The 18,990-nt window shown below is 39.6% G+C and overlaps 1 pseudogene; it reads right to left on the bottom strand.

Moving 5' to 3' along the window:
• LOC118829861 overlaps nucleotides 1-18,577 on the bottom strand; it is a 47,148-nt pseudogene extending 28,571 nt beyond the window's left edge.
• Between the last annotated feature and the right edge of the window lie 413 nt (nucleotides 18,578-18,990).

The raw sequence follows: 18,990 nt of genomic DNA, 5'->3' as shown, positions 1-18,990 counted from the left end.
TTCATTCAGTTTTTCTTTCTTACTCATGATGAAAGTTAGGAGTCCTAAGACTGACTCACCCAAGAGACCTGGATTTTTGTCATAGCTCTGCCATTAATGACTTTGCGGTGTGACATTGGGCCAAATCCCTTTTCTGGATCTGTTTCCTTATCTATAATATCAAGTGGTTTAAAGTTTGAATATATATATATACACATATGCATACATATATGCATACTTTACATGTTTCCTTATATGTAAGATAAGTATGATAATACATGTAACTATTTTGTGTAGTTGTTGAAAGGCTCAAATATACATAATATATTATGTATACATATATAATTTAAAGGTATATTAAATATAATAAATATAAATATGTGACATATGTACATATAGCTAAAATCTCATTGACTCTCACAACAACCATACAAAAAAGCTACTAAAAGTATCATTATCATACTCATTTTACATATGAGGAAACAGTCTCAGAATGGCTAAGTGACTTGCTTATGGCCATATATAGTGAATATTAGAGATGGGAATAAACTTAAGTCTTTCAAACTCCATGTCCAGAATGCTATTCACTATTTCACACAGAGACAGCTATATGACTTTAGCGGAAAAAGAACAAGCATTTATTAGGCATCTACTATATACCAAGCATTGTGCTAAGTTCTTTATGAATATGATCATATTTAATACAACAATCCTGGGAGATAGGCACTATTATGATCCCCATTTTACAGGTGAGAAACTGAGGCAGGTAGAAGTTAAGTGATTTTCCCAGGGTCACACAGCTAGTAAGTATCTGAGGCAGAATTTGAACTCAGGTCTTCCAGAATCCATCCACTGTGCCACCTAGCTGTGGGTTTTATCTCTAAAGTTTCTTCCATCTCTACAAGTCTATGGACTTAGGCTTAGGGTTTCAGAAGGTCTCTCAAGTGAAACTAAATACAAGATAATCAACAGGATAGCCTCATTGTCACTCATATTATTGGCTGCTGAAATGTGGACTTGACTGAAGGACAAATCTCAAGTGGGCCTAAAGGGATTTGATTACCTACCTTGCTGTGGACAGCTAGTGAGTAAGATGTAATTTATTTTCTCATATAGCACCTAGCACAGTGCCCAACAACCTTACCCCAGCATCTTGCACGTGGTAGGTTCTTTAACAAATATTGTGAGATTGAAAAGCTTCTTACCTTTCTAGAGTTCATGGAGGACAAGTTCCTATACTGAATCAAATGTAAGGCAAATGCTCATGAGGAAAGTGGGCGTGAAAATTCACTTAACTCCTTTCTGGTCACAGTCTTAGTATTTTCTTTTTAAGGAAGAATGCTAGCAAAGTCCGTGCAAAGGCTAGCAGTTTAGGTAGCTATGCCATCTAGAGGGAATATCATGAATCTCTAAGAATCATGACAAAAGGGAAGAAAATGATTAAATTCCTTTTTTTTTTTTATTTTAAAGCACCTAGGACACTTGGCAGATCTAGCTGGGGGGAGGGGGAAGAAGAAGAGCCATGGCCTTCGGTTATTGTACAGAAGGTTACAACAAAATAAGTGTCTGGTCTAGGAGTTAGGAGTGAATCCAGTCCTCACAAGAGTCTAATCTTCTGGCCTTTGAACATGTGATTCATCAAATTACCCTATACTAGGACTAACGGGAGACACTGAGGGAATAAAATAGGAAGTCCCTGATGTTGAGGAGCATGAGTAAATGACACGGTCTCTCTGGGCTTTGGTTTCTTGATTTAGAGCTAGCCCTTCTCGCCCCTCTTTCATAAGGAAGTTAAAAAGACCAAGTGCCCCAAAGTTGAGAAGGATAGGGTTCTCTGACTTTTCAGTACTTTTTTAAAAAAATTAAAGTAATTTTTAATAAAATAATTTTAATAAAATAGTAGGGTCAACAAAGCAGAACAAAAATAGAACACTGCTCCCACACACACCCGATATATTTGGGGCACATATCTATATATATCTATATCTATATCTATCTATATATATATGTATAAAGAGAAAAATGGACATGCTTAGGACATACAAGTGGCGGGACATATGTGTGGCCAAAGTTTGTCTGTGGAGGGGCATATACATGGGAACACATGACCAAGGCACGAGGAACAGCTCACATCTCTGATGCTGCAGGTCCAACAGTGGTGATATCATTATGCTGCCCCCGCTGGGACACGAAGTTGCTGCTGAATAGAGCTCCTGTGTCTCCTCATTCTCAGGGCTGCTAAATTATTCTCTGTTCTTAGCTTTTGGGCTCCCTTTCTTCAGGTCATTTGGTGGCCATCCCAGGTCCTGCCTATAGGTGTGTGGGTGAGGGAAGCTGTAAGGTTAAGTCCATGATGTTTCAGGCCTTTTCACAACTCTGTGAAAAGTATACTTAGACTCTCTGGTCCCATTCTTAGCTTTTAATTCTTTCTTTTTTGGCCTTTTCAAAGAGAAAGGCCTTCTGCGGCACAGATTTTATTTCTAGCTCTTTCAAGTCAACAAGCATTTTTAAATGCTTGTTTTTAAATGCCTTCTATGTGTTAAGCACTGGGGCTTTTTGCCAAAGACAAAAACATTCCCTGCTCTCAAGGAGCTCACAACACAAAGAGGGTCTGGGGAGATAATGTACAAACAACTATGTACAAACAAGGCATAGCCAGGGGAGCTTAGAGCTCATTTCAGAGGGAAGGCATTCAAAGGGAATTAGGAAGGGCTTCTTGCAGAAGGTGGGATTTTAGGTGGAACTTGAAGGAAGCTAGAGAAACTAGGAGATGGAGAGGAAGAGGGAGAGAATTTCCAGGCATGGAGGATAGTCTGGGGGAAAAATGTGGAGTTGGGAGACGGGCTGTCTTGTGACTTTCTTCCTCTGTATTAAAAAGAGCTCTTTCTGGGGAGCAATGGTGCACATATTATAAATCCCTGCTACCAAGGAGGCTCAAGGGTCTCTTGACCTCTGGAGTTCCAAGTTTCAGCGGGCCAAGCTGATTGGGTGTCTGCATTATATCCAGCATCAGTATGTTGAGCCTCTGTGAGTGGAGTTGTCTAAAAACAGGCAAAATGGCCCAGGTTGGAAAAGGAAGAGGTCAAAGCTCCCTTTCTAATCAGCTGTGGGTTTGGGCCCATGAAAGGTCACTGTACTTCCAGCCTAAGGGACACGGGAAGATCCAGTCTCAAAACAAACAAAAAAGCCCAGATGGAAATGAAACAAAGTCAGAAAAAGGCAAAGAAAGAGGTCACAGCAGTCCATTAGGAAGATATATCACAGAGCATGCGTAGTGGGTGTCCAGGTGCCGTTCCCTCTTTACTCTTTTTAGAGTGTACTAAGTAATCGTTACTGGTGACTATATCATAATTCCTGGAGACCTGTGGAAATTTGAGCACTTATAGATATTCTCTGCCTGCTTCCAGCTGTGTATGACTCATCTCTAAATTGAGGGCCCCCCACTCCACTATTGGTTGCTGAGCCCAAGCCACGGATAAGCTATATCTCTCAGCCAGCCCCATATAACCACGAACACATGTTCTATCCCCCTGGATAGGGCTATCTCCCACTTCTTATGTTCCCTTCTACAACTGGGTGACTGAGCAGCAATTTTGAGATGGATGAATCTAGAAGACCTTGGTTGTTTCAGAAGGGTATGAAACCCAAGGAGGCCAGCAAGGTAGTAGCTACAGTGACCACTAGAGTGTGGTTGCAGCAGCAGCTGCAATAGGATCTGGCTGGTGCCAAGAAAAGAATCAATATGAGAGACAGAGAGACAGACAGACAGAAAGAAAGACAGAGACAAAAAAAATGGCCAAATTCTTAGGATGAGGCTTACTCCCAGCCTCCTAGCAGATCAGCAGATTGTAACCTGGCCACATTATTGACTTTTGGAATTTTGTTTAAATTGTTTTGCTAACGCATGTTGTGGTTCTCTTTTGCTTATGATTGCTTTTCGTGGGAATAAAATGATCTGTTGTTTTTATGATGATATATGTAGTGTATTGGGTATCTCCTTTACTTCCCTTTCCTCACTTAGGGGGAAACCCTAGACTAGAACCCGAAGTAGAATTGTCCACAGAGAAGCTGTATTTAGGGTAATGAGTCACTGAATATGAGAATTGGGAGGGTCTACTTCCCCCTTTAAGAAATCAAGTTTATACCAGAGTTGAACCCTCTTTAGCACTGTGGGCATGTTCAAGTTGTGATTGGCTAGAATCAGAAAATGGGGATTTCACACAGCTCAGGGAAGGAGAATTTGAACAGTATATACATTTCATGCAATATATTTGACCTTTATTTATCTTAAGTAAGCTTCTCCTAAAAGTAGATGGTGGGTGATTCATGAAAGAGAAATAGGGAACCAAAGTTGCAGGTTTAAGGAGTTTTAAACTAACTTAATGAGTGAGAATAGTAACTCAATTAAGCTTGATTAAGCCTTAATAAAATAAAGTAGCATATCAAATTTTTAATATCACATCCTGATGTATTTGAGTCCATTTCCTAAATATCTTATAAATGAGGTCTTTATCAGAGAAACTTGCTGCAGAGACTTTTTCCAATTAATTATTTTCCTTCTAATTTAACCTGCACTTGTTTTGTGGAAACTTTTAAGTTTGCGTATTGGAAATTGTCCATTTAATTTTCTGTTGTCTTCTCTATTCTTTATTTAGTCAGGAATTCTTCCCCTATCAGTGGTTGCAAAAGGTATCATCTTTCTTCATTTTTCATTTAAGTTGTAACCTTTTAGAAAGATTTATGATGTAGCCTTTTAAATAGATACCTAAGGCATGTTTCTATTTGGAGTTTGTTATGGTATATGGTTTAAAATGTTAGTCTAAACCTAATTTCTGCCAGATTGCTTTCCAGTTTTCCCAGCATCAGTTTTTGTCAAATAATGAGTCCTTAATCTAGTTGTTGGATTCTTTGGGCTTATCAAATGCTATGTTACTATTTTCATTTGCTTCTATGTCATATGTACCTAATATGTTCCACTGACTTTTAAATCTTTCTAACTAGCACCAAATATTTTTGATGATCACTATTACAGTATGAATTGATGTCTAAGAGCACTATTCTCCCTTTGAGACATGGTACTGTTAGCCTCTTTTCCTTCCCTTCCACTCCCCCCCCCCCCATTATTTTCCTGAAGATACAGTATCTAGTCTCTGTGGCAAAACCTAGTGACACCAGTGTTGCTTTTCTTCCCTCCAGCCAAAAATTCTCACTCACCTGAAAATCATCTGAAGATATACCAAATGTCACTAATATTAAATACAATGCACGGATCATAATGCAAAGCACCCTATGACAGGCTGCTTTAAATAAGGAAGAAAATAATACAATACTAGCTATAAGAATGATAACAGTTAAAGAGAATAGTAATACATGTATAACCCATCCAAAAGTATTGATCATAATTCCTCAGTGGGAACTACATCTGGCTATATGAGTAACCATTTCTTCTGCAGCACCAGAAGTTAGTCTAGTAAGAGTTCATAGGAATTAGAATGGATCTCAGAGGCCATTTTTATTTTACAGATGCAAGAATTAAAGTCTAGAGAGGCTGTTATTTAACTAAAGTCAAATCAGAGATGGGACTTGAACCCAGCTTCAGAACCAGTGCTTTTTTTTTGTTGTGCCACACTGTGGAATAGATCTGGTTCTTTTGTGACCCACTGACCTTTCTTTGTATATACTAAACTTGTTTATGGTATGAAATGACATCATCCCTGAACTTTACAGATTGTCTTAAAAAAAAATCTCTAGCAACATGGTATGTAGTACATAGTACATAGAGAATGAACGCCAGAAAGTATGAGGTTAAAGTCCTACTTCTGACACCATAATGACTATGCAACCCTAAGTAAGTTACTTAACCTGTCTGTGCTCTAGGCAACTCTAAGACTTTAAACTGCAGAAAAGGTTCTAACCTTCACTGATAGAGGGAGAATTCTCACCTAGGAGTTCTGTATCATTTTGTTCAGTTGTGTCTGACTCTTCATGATCCCATTTGGGGTTTTTCTGGGCAAAGATACTGGGGTGGTTTGCCATTTCCTTCTCCAGCTCATTCTACAGATGAGAAAACTGAGGCAAACAGGGTTAAGTGACTTACTTAGGGCCACACAGCTGAAATTTCGGGTCCATTCCCTAGCACTCTCCCCTGCAAACAAGATTTTTGGCAGGAAAGGCACGGCAGCTGGGTACAACCTTTTCTCCTTGTTTGAATTAAGGTTCTACTCAAATGTGGTACAGGTTGTAGCACAGGGCTTCTTACTGGAAACATCACCTTCTGAGCTATTAGGGGCAGCTAGGTGGTACAGTGGGCCTGTCATTAGAAAGACCTGAGTTCAAATCTGGCCTCCGACACTTATTAGCTGGGGACCCTGGGCAAGTCGCTTAACCTCTGTCTGCCACGGTTTCCTCAACTATAAAATGGGAATAGTGATGGGAATAATTACCTCCCAGGGTTATGAGCAGGATCAAATGAGTTAGTATTTGTAAAGTGCTTGGCTCATAGTAGATGCATAATAAAATCTTATTTCTTTCTTCCTTTCTATAATTTAACTCAGATGGTCTAGTTATAATTGGTAGATAGTATCTTCTCTTTAAAGTCTGTTTAATTAATTAAATTTCATTTGCTTTTCAGGGAATCCAACTAACTTCTTATGGACAATAGATGGTTTCTATAAATTGTTTTTTTTTAATAGAACTCCCACCACTTTCTGGCATTATTTGGTACAATGCCAAGTTGCCCAGTCTCTCATCAACTTGAAAAGGAGGAAATATCCATTTATTCATTAATTTGTATGTTCCTTGACTCATATTTTCTCAGCAAAATATTGTCAACTGTCTGATAAATTTGGACATTGTACCTTTGTCTACTTCCGTCAGAATTTTTATGAGCTGAGGTCATAAATGGTAAGCTTTCTTCAATCTCTCTTAATTGGGAAGTGGATTTATCATGAGCAGTTATATTCTTTTCCTTCTCGGCCTCCAAAGCACAAGTTGATAGGTAGCCAACGTTCACACTCAAACATTAGTAAATTTTGTGTAAAATTTGTGACATTATTCCCAGCAGAGTTGTATTTATGAACTAAAAATGCCACGCATAGTCTCTGTTGAGATTTTTGTTCAGGCTTCAATGTTCCCAACGTGTTCATAGGTATTCAATTATAGCTAAGTCCAGATAAATGTTAATAATGAATCCCCTGAAGTGATATCATTTATTTGAATTTGTGCTGTTTGAAGTTGTGATTGTGTGAAATAAGGTCGTTGGTTCTAGCCCAATGGAAATATACAGTTTGAATTCAAATAATTCCATCTAGCATTTGTAAAATGCTCAGATTATGGATCTCCTTGAAGATTGTAAAATGTGGTTTTTTATTTCTTGATTCCTGCCAAAGTCAACATTTTAAAAAGTAATTTGCTTTCAAAGTTCCTACCAGCGTTCAGAATGAATCCTTATAGGGAATCCATACACTGAAAAATACTTCTCCCACAATACTTTAGCAACTGTCAAAGCATTTTAGTTTCTCACTTTATATGCCCATGCATATCTAGTGAAATTGTCAGTCACTACCAAGGTATGGCTCATTGCTGTCTCCTTACAATGATAAACAGTCAGTCAATGCCTGTGTGTTCCAGAAGTTTGCTAGTGCAAACTCTGCAAGCATGCAGAATGTTTATAGTATTCTTGTGTGTGTGTGTGAGTGTGTGCATATGCATAACAAGTATAAGTTTCCCATTTCTAAATGAAGTCTACAGCCATCTTAGGCCATTAAAATCTGTTCCTTACTAGCTTCAGGGTCCTCTTTTGGCCCATCTGTCCACAATCTGTTATTTTTTCCCAGGAATTGAAGTCAAGTTCACTGGCTTACAGTTGGCAGACTCCATCTTCTCCCTTTTTTTAGAAACCAGTACAATATTTGTCCTTTTTCAATCCTTTGATGCTTTTCCTTTTTTACATAAGCTTTGAAAGACCATTGACAGTGAGCTGCTTGAGAGCAGGGATTGCCCTTTGGCTTTCTTTCTATCCCCAGCACTTAGCAGCAACTGGCACAATTGCTGTTCAATCATTCTTGGGTCTGACTCTTTATGACCCCATGGACCATAGCATGCCATGCCTTTCTGTCCTCCTCCACTATCTCCCAAAGTCTGTCCAAGCTCATGTTCATTGCTTCCATGACATTATTTATCCATCTCATCCTCTGCTACCCCCTTCTCCTTTTGCCTTCTATCTTTCCCAGCATCAGAGTCTTTTCTAATGAGTCCTGTCTTCTCATTATGTGGCCAGAGTGTTTAAGCTTCAGCTTCAGTATTTGTCCTCCCAATAGTCAGTGTTAATTTCCTTAAGTATTGATTGATTTGACATTCTTGTTGTACAAGAGACTCTCAAAAGTCTTCTCCAGCACCACAATTCGAAAACCTCGATTCTACAGCATTCAGCTTTCCTTATTCTCCAATTCTCACAGCCGTACACTACTACTGGACAAACCATGACTTTGGCCATATGGACCTTTATAGGCAAGGTAATGTATCTGCTGTCCAGATGTATGCTGTCCAGATTTGCCATAGCTTTCCTTCCAAGGACTAGGCATCTTTTAATTTCATGGGTGCGGTCGTCATTGGTAGTAACCTTTGAACCCCAAAACATAAACCCTGACACTATTTCCATTTCTTTTCCCTCTATTTGCTAGGAAGTAATGGGACCAGATGCCATGATCTTAGTTTTTTTTAATGTTAAGCTTCATGCCAGTTTTTACACTCTCCTCTTCCTTCTTCATCAAGAGGCTTTTTAATTCTTCTTCACTTTTTGCGATCAGACTGATATCATCTGCATGTCTGAGACTGTTGATATTTCTCCGAGCAACCTTAATTCTGGTTTTTGATTCATCCAGCCTGTCATTTGACGTGATGTACCCTGCATGTAAGTTAAATAAATAAGGTGGAAATAGACAGCCTTGTTGTACTCCTTTCCCGATTCTGAACCAATCAGTTTTTCCATGTTCAGTTCTAACTGTTGTTTCTTGACCCACATACAGGTCCCTCAGGAGACTAGTAAGATTACTTGGCATATAGTAAGTGCTTAATAAATGCTTTGGATTTGGCACATAGTAAGTGCTTAATAAATGCACATCATCTGATAGTGGCTGAGCAATTACATCAGTACTCAAGGATATGGTTCGTCTGTGCCTGGTGATCTGAACCGATCAGGGGCATCTGGGTGCTGTTTTGCTTCCTTACTTCCTTACATCTGACTTTCGTCCCGTTCTTTACAATCCAAAAATCATTCTCCTTGACAGAGAAAACAGAATTGACTTAAGAGTTGAGAAAGCCTGCCTTCTCCCTCTTATTGGTTATCCTCAGATGCTGTCTCATTCTCCTCCCATGAAATATTTTAAAATAACACCTTTTTGTGGTCCTTAGCTTCTCTCAGTATTTTGAGATTTAGTAATCCTTACACTAGGCAGCTAGGGGGTGCAGTGGATAGACCTGGAGTCAGGAAGACCTCAGACAACAGTTGAATGACCTTGGGCAAGTCACTTAACTCTATTTGACTCAGTTTCCTCATCTGGAAAATGAGCTAGAGAAGGAAATGGCAAACTATTCCAGTATCTTTGCCAATTAAACCCCAAATGGGGTCATGAAGACTCAGACACAACTGAAACAACTGAACAACAAAAATCCTTATACTGTTTTTACAGAACCAAGCCACGCTTTTGTATTCATTCTGTTATCTGCCCTCGTTGCCGATCTTCTATACGTAGCAAAGTTTGGTGGAGACTGACTTCTTTATGGGCAGAAACAAAGACGAGTATAGCTGTAGGAGTTTCTGGAAAATACAGTTCCAAATAAACAGTGTTGTTTTTTCCTGTCCTGGGAGACTTGTTGTGTCTCTATGAACAAATGTACAGTGACAAAGGGTTGTGTTGTGGCTGTTGACATGGCAGCACCCTGTGCACTGACCCACTAGATTGGGAAGGAAGGCTGTCTAGGATTCAAATGGAAAAGGTGAAGCAGAAGCAAAGAGGAGAGATGTATGCTAGGGAATGGAGTACATAATGGTAGTTGACCCTGGTTAGTGTTGTGTGTAACTAGGATCCAGAGTAGCAGCTGGTACTTTCTTCCATTGAGGCAGAAAAGCCATCTGAGGCTAGAGCATAAGGACTTTTATCTGACTGATAATTCATACTGAAACGGCTCTTCTCCCTTTCCCTGTCCTTCTGAAAGGAGAGACATCTAATCCAGTGTTTTGTCTTTTAGAGTTGCTTGCTTGTTGATTTTACTAATACCAAAGCTGACTGATTTGAGAAAAAGAATTGATCTAACTTCCTGAATGTGTGCTCTATTATCTGGGAAAGGGAAGGCAGAGAGAAAATGGGCAGTGTTTGGCAGTTACATATACAGGATTTTTTTTTTAAAAGATGGAAATTCAAACCCTTATTTCAAAGTGCCAGGTTTCTAGCCTGGTTGGGAGCTTATATAGTTAAAAATAAAGAAATGTAATGTATTTTAAGTAAGTGTCACAAAGTAGGCAAAGCTGGATCCAGGGTTTTCTGGGTTGGTTTTTTTTTTTTTGTCCTTAAGCTAAGTTGAGTCTATTGTTTTTAGAAGAAGGATGAATTCTCAGATTGTATTTCTTTTTCCATTATCCCCCCACCCCCACACGCACAGAGAAAACTCTCTGCAGGTATGGAGTTGACAGCAGGACCTGACTACTGAGAATGAGTGTCTAGACCAGGTTGATAATACTCACATTTCAAGGGTGGGACCCAGAAGAGGAAGTATCTCTTCCTTTCCTTTTTACCTTCAAAATCTTCATAGAAAGCACAAAGGCTGTATGTATATATGTATGTATGTATATGTGTATATATGTAAATATCTACATATATATGTCTTTTAAAAATCTAAGTTGTTTGGTTGATCATCTGTGGATGAGTGTCTCATGATACAACTCCCTTTTCCCCTCTCCATTGAAATTATTTCTCTTCCTGTCTTTAGAATTTTATCCTACCTATGACTCCTCTGAAATCTTAAAATCTGCCTTCCAAAAATCTAGAGTACATGTCAGGCTGGTTTATACCTCCTCTTTCTGAAATTCTAAAAGAGAGTGGTTAAGTGGATGGTCGATTAATTGCCTAAAGTTCCCACTGCTTCCACTCCACAAACCATTTCCTCCTTCTTAGTGAGAAGCAAATTCAGAACATAATTTCTCCTAGTAACTAGGGCCTTGTTAGCTCCTCAACATTTGAAGGACAAAATTATCATTAAAGTAAGCTAAAAATTTAGTAGATGTTCTGTTTTTGGCACTGAGATAAAGTATTGCAGAGTGAATAGAGGGGAATAATGTTTAAGACTTGAAAGCTAGGCTGGGGACAGAATGTGAAAAGCTTTAAATGCCAGATGATGGAATTTATACTTGATGTTCTAGGTAAATGAGAGACAATGGGTTTATTGAGTAAGGGGAGTGATGTGGTCTTACCTATATTATATGAAGGATGGATTATAGTGAAGAGAGGCTAAGGTAGTGAGACCAAATAGGAGACTTGGAATATTCCAAGTCCATCATATCATTATTCGCCTCAGTAATAACTAAATGAAACTAATCCTGGCTTTCTGATCCTTAATCTCTCCTATGTGATGTATTTAGGCTTATTTCCTATAATTTCTCTAAGAAGTTCAGAGATTAAACATCTTTTGTTTTAGCTCTACCTTGCTTTTCAGTTGCATCAATTTTTTTGTGATCCTGTGGGCCATACTATCCATGAGATTTTCTTGGCAAAGATACTGGTGTGGTTTGCCATTTTCTTCTCCAGTGGATTAAAGCAAACAGAGGTGAAATGACTTGCCTAGGGTAAGTAGGCATCTGAGGCTGGATTTGAATTCAGGTCTTCCTGACTCCAGGCCCAGTGCTATATCCACTGAGCCATCTAGCTGCCTCCATTGGTTCTACCTAGGGAGAGACAGATTAGAGAGATAGAGAGACAAGAATTCTGACAAGTGAAGGGACCTTGCTAGTAGGGGTACAGGATAGGAACTAGAATTATGATTTCATTGGTATAGGGAATTCCCAGATGAGGAAACTCCCTCTACTAATGCAGATTGGTACCTTTTCTGCAGCTTGTAGTCTGAAGAGTTGTCTCAATCACATGACTTACCTTGGGTCACACAGTCAGGATGTGTCAGAGGAAGGACATGAACCTGACCTTCCTGGTCTTGAGGCCAGCTCTCTCTCTGCACTTCAAACAAGCTGCTCATAGACATGAAAAGATTTGCTTCCAGACCAGACAAATTTGTGAACAAAGCCCAGGGTGAAAATTCCAGTTGTTAAACCAAACTGTCAAGGGTACTTTAATATGCTCAAAAGAAGAAAGCTTGTTCTACCCTAATGAATTTAGACTGCATTCACTTCACATTTTTAGGGATTAAGGGTGACTTTAAAGCTATAGACCAAGAGAATACCACATTTATTGGTTAAATCACAGATTTTTAGATATAGAAGCGATCTTTGTTGCTGTTGTTATTCGCTTGTGTTCAACTCTTCATGACCCCGTTTGGGGTTTTCTTGGCAGAGATACTGGAGTGGTTTGCCATTTCCTTCTCCGGCTCATCTTATAGATGAAGAAACCGAGGCAGACAGGGTTAAGTGATTTGCCCAGGGTCACAAAGCTAGTTATGTGTCTGAGGCGAGATTTGAACTCAAAAAGCTGAGTCTTTCTGACTCCAGACCCAGAACTTTGTCCACTGCACCACCTAGCTGCCAGAAGTGATCTTAGAGATCATCTAAATTCTATCCATTTTACCGATATAGGAACTGAGGCCCAGAGAAGTTAAAAAAAAAAAGGAAGAAGGAACTTGCTTAAGATCATAATGCTACTGAATGGCAGAGCAAGTGTTAAAAGAGTCTGAGTTTGAATCTCAGCTCTGATGTACACTACCTGAGGTATTCGATTCATTTTTCTGAGCCTCAGTAGTCTCATCTGTAAAATAAGGTAGGCTGGACTAGATTATCTCTAAAAATCCCTTCTAGCTCAAAATCTACACATATACACACACGCACATGTGTATATATATATTATATATATATGTTGAATTAAGAGTTCAAACTATGCCTATAAGGTAATTCTGACTAGGCACTTCTCTCTGTGGGGATTCTCTTCCCTACTTAGTGTTGGACTCGAGATTTTTTTTCAAACTTTTCTTTTTCAGCACTCCAAACAATTTCTTTGTATATGAGAAGGTCTTATGGAATCAGAAGATCATCCTTGAAGTAATCAGGGACAACCTTCCTGCTACTAGGAAGGATTATTTCAGGGAGAGAGTCTCAAACTAATCTGTTCTAACACTTTATTGCTTCTTTGTGTCTTCATTCAAAATATTTGCAGTATTTAAGACACACAATATATACAAATAACTGGGAAGCCTACAGACTTCACATATTTAACCTGACACTATAATCCATGGAAGAAACCTGGGAATGCAGGTGATTTGAATTTTACACATCATTTAAGTGTTTCTGCATCCTGTGCACAACAAAATCTAAATGATGACTACTTTGAGTGAAATGATTCACTAGGCCAAGGTTATTAAGCAATGAAGCCACTCAGGGCCTGAAAGAATGAGCCTCCATAATTAACAAGTGGTTAACATGCCAATCAGGAAAAAAACTATGTTTGAATCCTAGCTACTGTGGTCTGGGACTGACTCAGGCTGGTCCAGTAGTTTAGGGCTTCTTAAACTTCTTCCACCTGAGACCCCTTGTTTCAGTGTTCATTGGCATTGAGTGGCACAGTGCACAGTGCAAAGTGCATATGCTTCGTGTTCAGAACCAAGGCTGCACAATGCAACAAGGGCAAGCACTGACAGAAGCACCTCAGGTTCATTACATGTTTGATTTTGAATTAAATTTTGGTTGTTGCACATTCAGAAATCTTTCGCTGCTGCCACATTTTTCAAGACCATTTGTTTAAGAAGCTCTGCAATAGTTCAGGTATGAGATTGGAATGAATGAGATACTTGTATAGACCATCTAACAGCTAACAAAAAGAGGTTAATAATCATAGTATTAAAAGGATATGGCCCTAAGATTCATTCCCCAATTGATATATGGTCACAGAATATAATCAGGCAGTTTTCAGAAGAAGAAATCTAAGTTATGAGAAGTCATATAAAGAATGCATTATCACTAATAATTAGAGAGGTACAAATTCAAATAACCCTGAGTTTCCACCTTTCCCCTGTAACATTGGCGACATGGACAGAAAAGGAACAATACTAGAGGGGCTAGGGGAAAATAGGTACATTCATATGCTGTTGGTGAAACTGTGAACTGGTCCAAACATTAAAGAAAATAATCTGAAACTATGCCAGAAAAAGTCATTGAACTGTATATACCCTTTGACTCAGTAATGCCACTATTAGGTCTGTACTTCAAAGAAGTCAAAGGAAGAAGAAATGAGAAAGGAAAGAGAATAAGAATTTATTAAGTGCTTATTGTACAAAGCACTTTTGTAAATTCTATCTCATTTGATTCTTACAATAACCCTGTGAGGTAGGTGTTACCATTTTATAGATGAAGAAACTGAGGCAGACAGAGGTTAAGAGACTCGTCCAGGGTCACACATTTAGTTCTTCCTGACTCCAGAGCCTCATCTACTGCACCACCTAGCTGCCTCATATATAAAATATATATGTATGCATGTGTGTATATATATGTATATATATATACATATATATGTATACATACACGCACACACACACGAACACTTTTAGCAGTTCTTTTTGTTATATTCAAGCTCTTGAAACTAAGGGCATGTCCATCAACTGAGGAATGACTAAATTTGCCTATATGAATATAATGGCATACTATTGTGCTATATGAAATGGTGAAGAAGATAATTTCAGAGAAATTTAGGAAAACTTGTGTGAACTGATGCAGTATGAAGCGAGCAGATTCGGGAGAATAATTTGTACAATAAATAGCTTTGAACATCTTAAGAACTCTCATCAATTCAATAACCAATGATGATTCCAGAGGAAAATGATGGAATATGCTACTCATGCAGAGTTAATGGATTCAGTTTGCACAATGAGACACATGCTTATTCATAGCCAATACGGAGGTTGTTTTGCTTGGCCATGCACATTTGTTACATTTGTTTTTCTTTTACTTTTCCAGTGGGATGGGAAGGATAAAAAAATAAATGCTTATTAATTTAAAAAAAATTAAAAGAAAGGATATGAATAACAAGGATACAGTGTTAGTTCAGGTAGACACACAGCTCTACCATGTCTCCATGTAACACATCCAGTCAGAAGGTATGTTGACTCCATAGCAGGTGGGGGTCTGAAGGGTTGGCTATTTTATGTCCCAGGCTACTGGAAAACTACACCAAAGGCTCAAATATCCTAATATCCTAGAGACCAATCAAGAATTGAGGACAGCTTCACTGCCTTTTAGAAAAAGACTAGCATGGACCAAATGGCAAGATTCTAAAAGATATGAAGTCTACTACCCCCTACCCCTTGGTGGGATGGCAAAATCCTAAAGGTCTCTAACAGTACTTTCTACCACTGAAAGGGCTTTAGGATTATTCCTGGACAGTTCTGACCGTGGAATGCCAAATGCCTGGCACAGATAGCACAGGAAGTTTAGTGTAGGTAAGAGAAAGAAAGAAAGAAAGAAAGAAAGAAAGAAAGAAAGAAAGAAAGAAAGAAAGAAAGAAAGAAAGAAAGAAAAAGGAAAGAAGGAAGGAAAGAAGGAAGGAAGAAAGAAAAGAGAAGGAGGGAAGGAAGGAAGAATTGGGCAGTGTCTTGAAGGAATACAGACTGCATATGGAGGAGAGGGAATATGACAAATTGAAGACTTTGCTTTTGGAAAGATGGATACATCATGTGGTGGATGTTGTTGGGGGCAGTTCAGAGTGGAACTCTGACTGGAAAGGGAGAATGAGGAGTAGGCACAGCACCAGGAGCATCAAGACCACAGCATACATAAAGTATGACAGTTGCTGATCTTCATTATGAGTCAGGGTCATTTGTAGTGAAGTAGTTAAGGGGTTATTACCCTCTTGAACACAGCCTGTCCCAGTGATCTCTGTCCCTTATTTGACAAAGCTTCAGGATGGTCTCTTTCCTCACTTTCATCCAGAAACTTGATTGCCACTGAGCCAGTTAGGAGACTCCTTTTCTTTTAGGTAAATACATATCTATCATAGTGATGCCAGGACAATTTTACTTCCCTTCAGGTTGTTAGAAAGCAAGGCAGCTCCCAGCTGGATCACACTTCGGTCCCCCAAGCCTTTTCTGAGAAGTCATTTAAACCTTGCTGGGGAAAGGATATCTGCTAGTTGAGAGGGATCTGAGCCATTTCACCAAACCTTGAGGCCTGGCCAGCTCAACTTCAGGGATGGAATAGAAACAGGTCAGAGAGGATCAACCAGAATGTCCAAAAATGGTCCATCCTTATCAGTTAAGTCTTCCTGGAGACTGGATCTTAAAAATTGATAGGGCAGAGGAAGCTTACCCTTTTCTAGGGTGGCACTGATTGAGGACATGGTTTCTGGGTGTCTGGGAGATGGGACACCCAACTCTGATAGTCAGAGAACATGATGACAAATTTGTTGTCTAGCAGTGGCAAACCTCTTATCTTGAAATGGGGGGTGGGAGAAGGAAGGGTCATTTTGACAATTGAGGGCAGGTTGAGGACCACAAGCGATCAGTAGACTTTCCAATGGGCCCAAATAGCCCTGTTGTGGGAAGAAGTATTGCCTCATCCTTAGTTGGGGGGCGGGGCATCATATGGTCTTATGTCTAGAACAACATGGACCCATGGCCTACGTACCCAGATCACAAATGGACCTATTTCCAATCTCTACTTTTCTTATAACAGAATTATCCCAATTATCTAATTCAGCAAAGGGCATATTATTTATCTGATGGATGCTGACATGCCCTTCCCCTCCAAATAAAAAAATTGTGTGCTATAAGAGGCACTAGCAAAATTCTTCCATTGGTCCTGACTGAACCCAAAGGGGAGAGCCTTTTGACTGCTCAGTCTTGCTCTTTCCAGGCCCCATACCTTTAGGCTAGAGCTATGTCCACCACCTACAAATTAAGGCAGATGAAGATCTTATCTGATTTCTTCAAAGCTTTCTCACATACCAATCATGTGGGTCATAGCCCAGCCTACTAGGTAGATTGTATTTGTCTGGATGGTTGTTACTGTCCCTTCTTCCTCCATAGACACACCCTATACCTCAGAGTATTTCTCATTTCTAGATTAATGGCCTTTGAAGTCCAGTTTCAAATGCCTCTCTCATAGTAAACAGAGCCAATGGTGAACCAGACAAACAGGAGTTCCTCTGGAGCCAGGTCCTCATAGTCAAGGGTCCATTGGGTTAGTAGAGGAGGCCAAGTGTTAGGGATGGGACTGAAGGCCTCAGCTTCTGGCAAAGTCAAAGTCTTTTTGTAAAGGGTAGTAACATCCATAGGACCTGGGCAAGCATTATCTCGAACATACCATTTGCACTTAACAATTCAGGCCTCCCATCTTGTTGGAGATGGTGGAGAGCATCTTACCCAACCCATCAGGCAGCTTTAATGAAAGGGAATGATGTGGAAACTAGGGCCAGTAACAGGTAAGCAACTGTTTTTAAAAAATGGTATATTGAGCAACTGCTTCAGGGAGCTTACACTTCCATAAGCTTAAAGGTTGGTTGTGCCAACCTTAGGTGCCTTCCAGAACCTCCACTCAGTCTGGTCTTTAAGGGCAGAGACATCTAAAGACATAGGGATCCCCCACCCCCACTCCTACCCCCAGGTCATAAGTGCTCAGGGGGAGAGTCAATGTACTTTAGATATCCCAAGACTGTTGCTCTGGACCCAGGTAAAATAGGCAGACTTTCAAGTAATTTGTTTATGGAGGCCATAAGGATACCCAGGCAGGGAATGTGGATTCTCCAAAACACAAAGAGTCCAACAAACCCCTGGGCTTCCTTGCGAGAAAACGAGTGTCAGTGACTCATTCTGAACTGTAGCTAGACTCATTCAGGCTCTCCCTAAGTACTATATTCCTCAAACCTTAATTGAGTGCTCTGGACCCTGGATTTTCTTAGGGTCGGTCATCTACCCCTTGTCCTACACATCCACTGCCATTTGCTCTAGAGTCTCTGCCTCTGTGGCCTCATCCAGTCTGGTCAATCTCTCGTCACCAATGTAATGGCGTACAAAAATTTCTTCAGAAAGGGAAGCCTCTTTTAGGTCTCTGCCCAGCAGACTGTGGTAGGATGAGGAAGAGGTCAAGTAGGCCTGAGGAAAGATGGTAAAGGTGTAATAGACTGTTTTTCTTGGTACAAGTGAACTGTTTTTGATTAATCTTAGTCATTAGAATAGAGAAAAAGGCAGGGTTAGCAATTCCATACTACTCACTAGGTGTCAAGGCTACCTGGTCCATCTCATTAATAAGGTCAGGAATGATCTCAGCAACTGCTGTGACAACTCTGTTCAGCTTCTTACAGTCCACTGTAAATATGCCTTCTGCCTTTCTCACATGCCGCACAAGGTGGTTATAAGGGGAGCTGGTGCAGTGTTCTCTGGCCATCCTCTTCTCCATTACTAAGGAAGAAATAGCTTTCACCCCATCCTGGGGTCAAATATCATTTGGTATGATCCTGAGCAAGTCAATTAACCTTGCCTCAGTTTCTTCATCTGTAAAATGGAGACAAGAATAGCACCTACCTCATAGGGTTATTGTAAGGATAAAATGTGATATTTGTAAAGAACTTTGCAAACCTTAAAGCACTGTATAAATGCTATTATTATTATTGCATATGTTGTAAGGGAATTTTTTTGCAGTTTCAGGTTGCACTAGACGGTGTTTTAGTGATTCTGTGACTAGTTCTACATTCCAAAATATAGTAAGTATTTCTCTCCATTGCCTTTCGGAGTCTAAGGCATAAGGGGAAATGGTGATAGGTTTCTGGCCTCTAGGAATTGGATGCTTTTCAGATCTTCTGAGATGGTGCT

The sequence above is a fragment of the Trichosurus vulpecula genome, chromosome 8 (genome assembly GCF_011100635.1).
Source record: "Trichosurus vulpecula isolate mTriVul1 chromosome 8, mTriVul1.pri, whole genome shotgun sequence".
NCBI classification, from domain to species: Eukaryota; Metazoa; Chordata; class Mammalia; order Diprotodontia; family Phalangeridae; genus Trichosurus; species Trichosurus vulpecula.
This window is presented reverse-complemented; position numbering and strand designations above follow the sequence as displayed.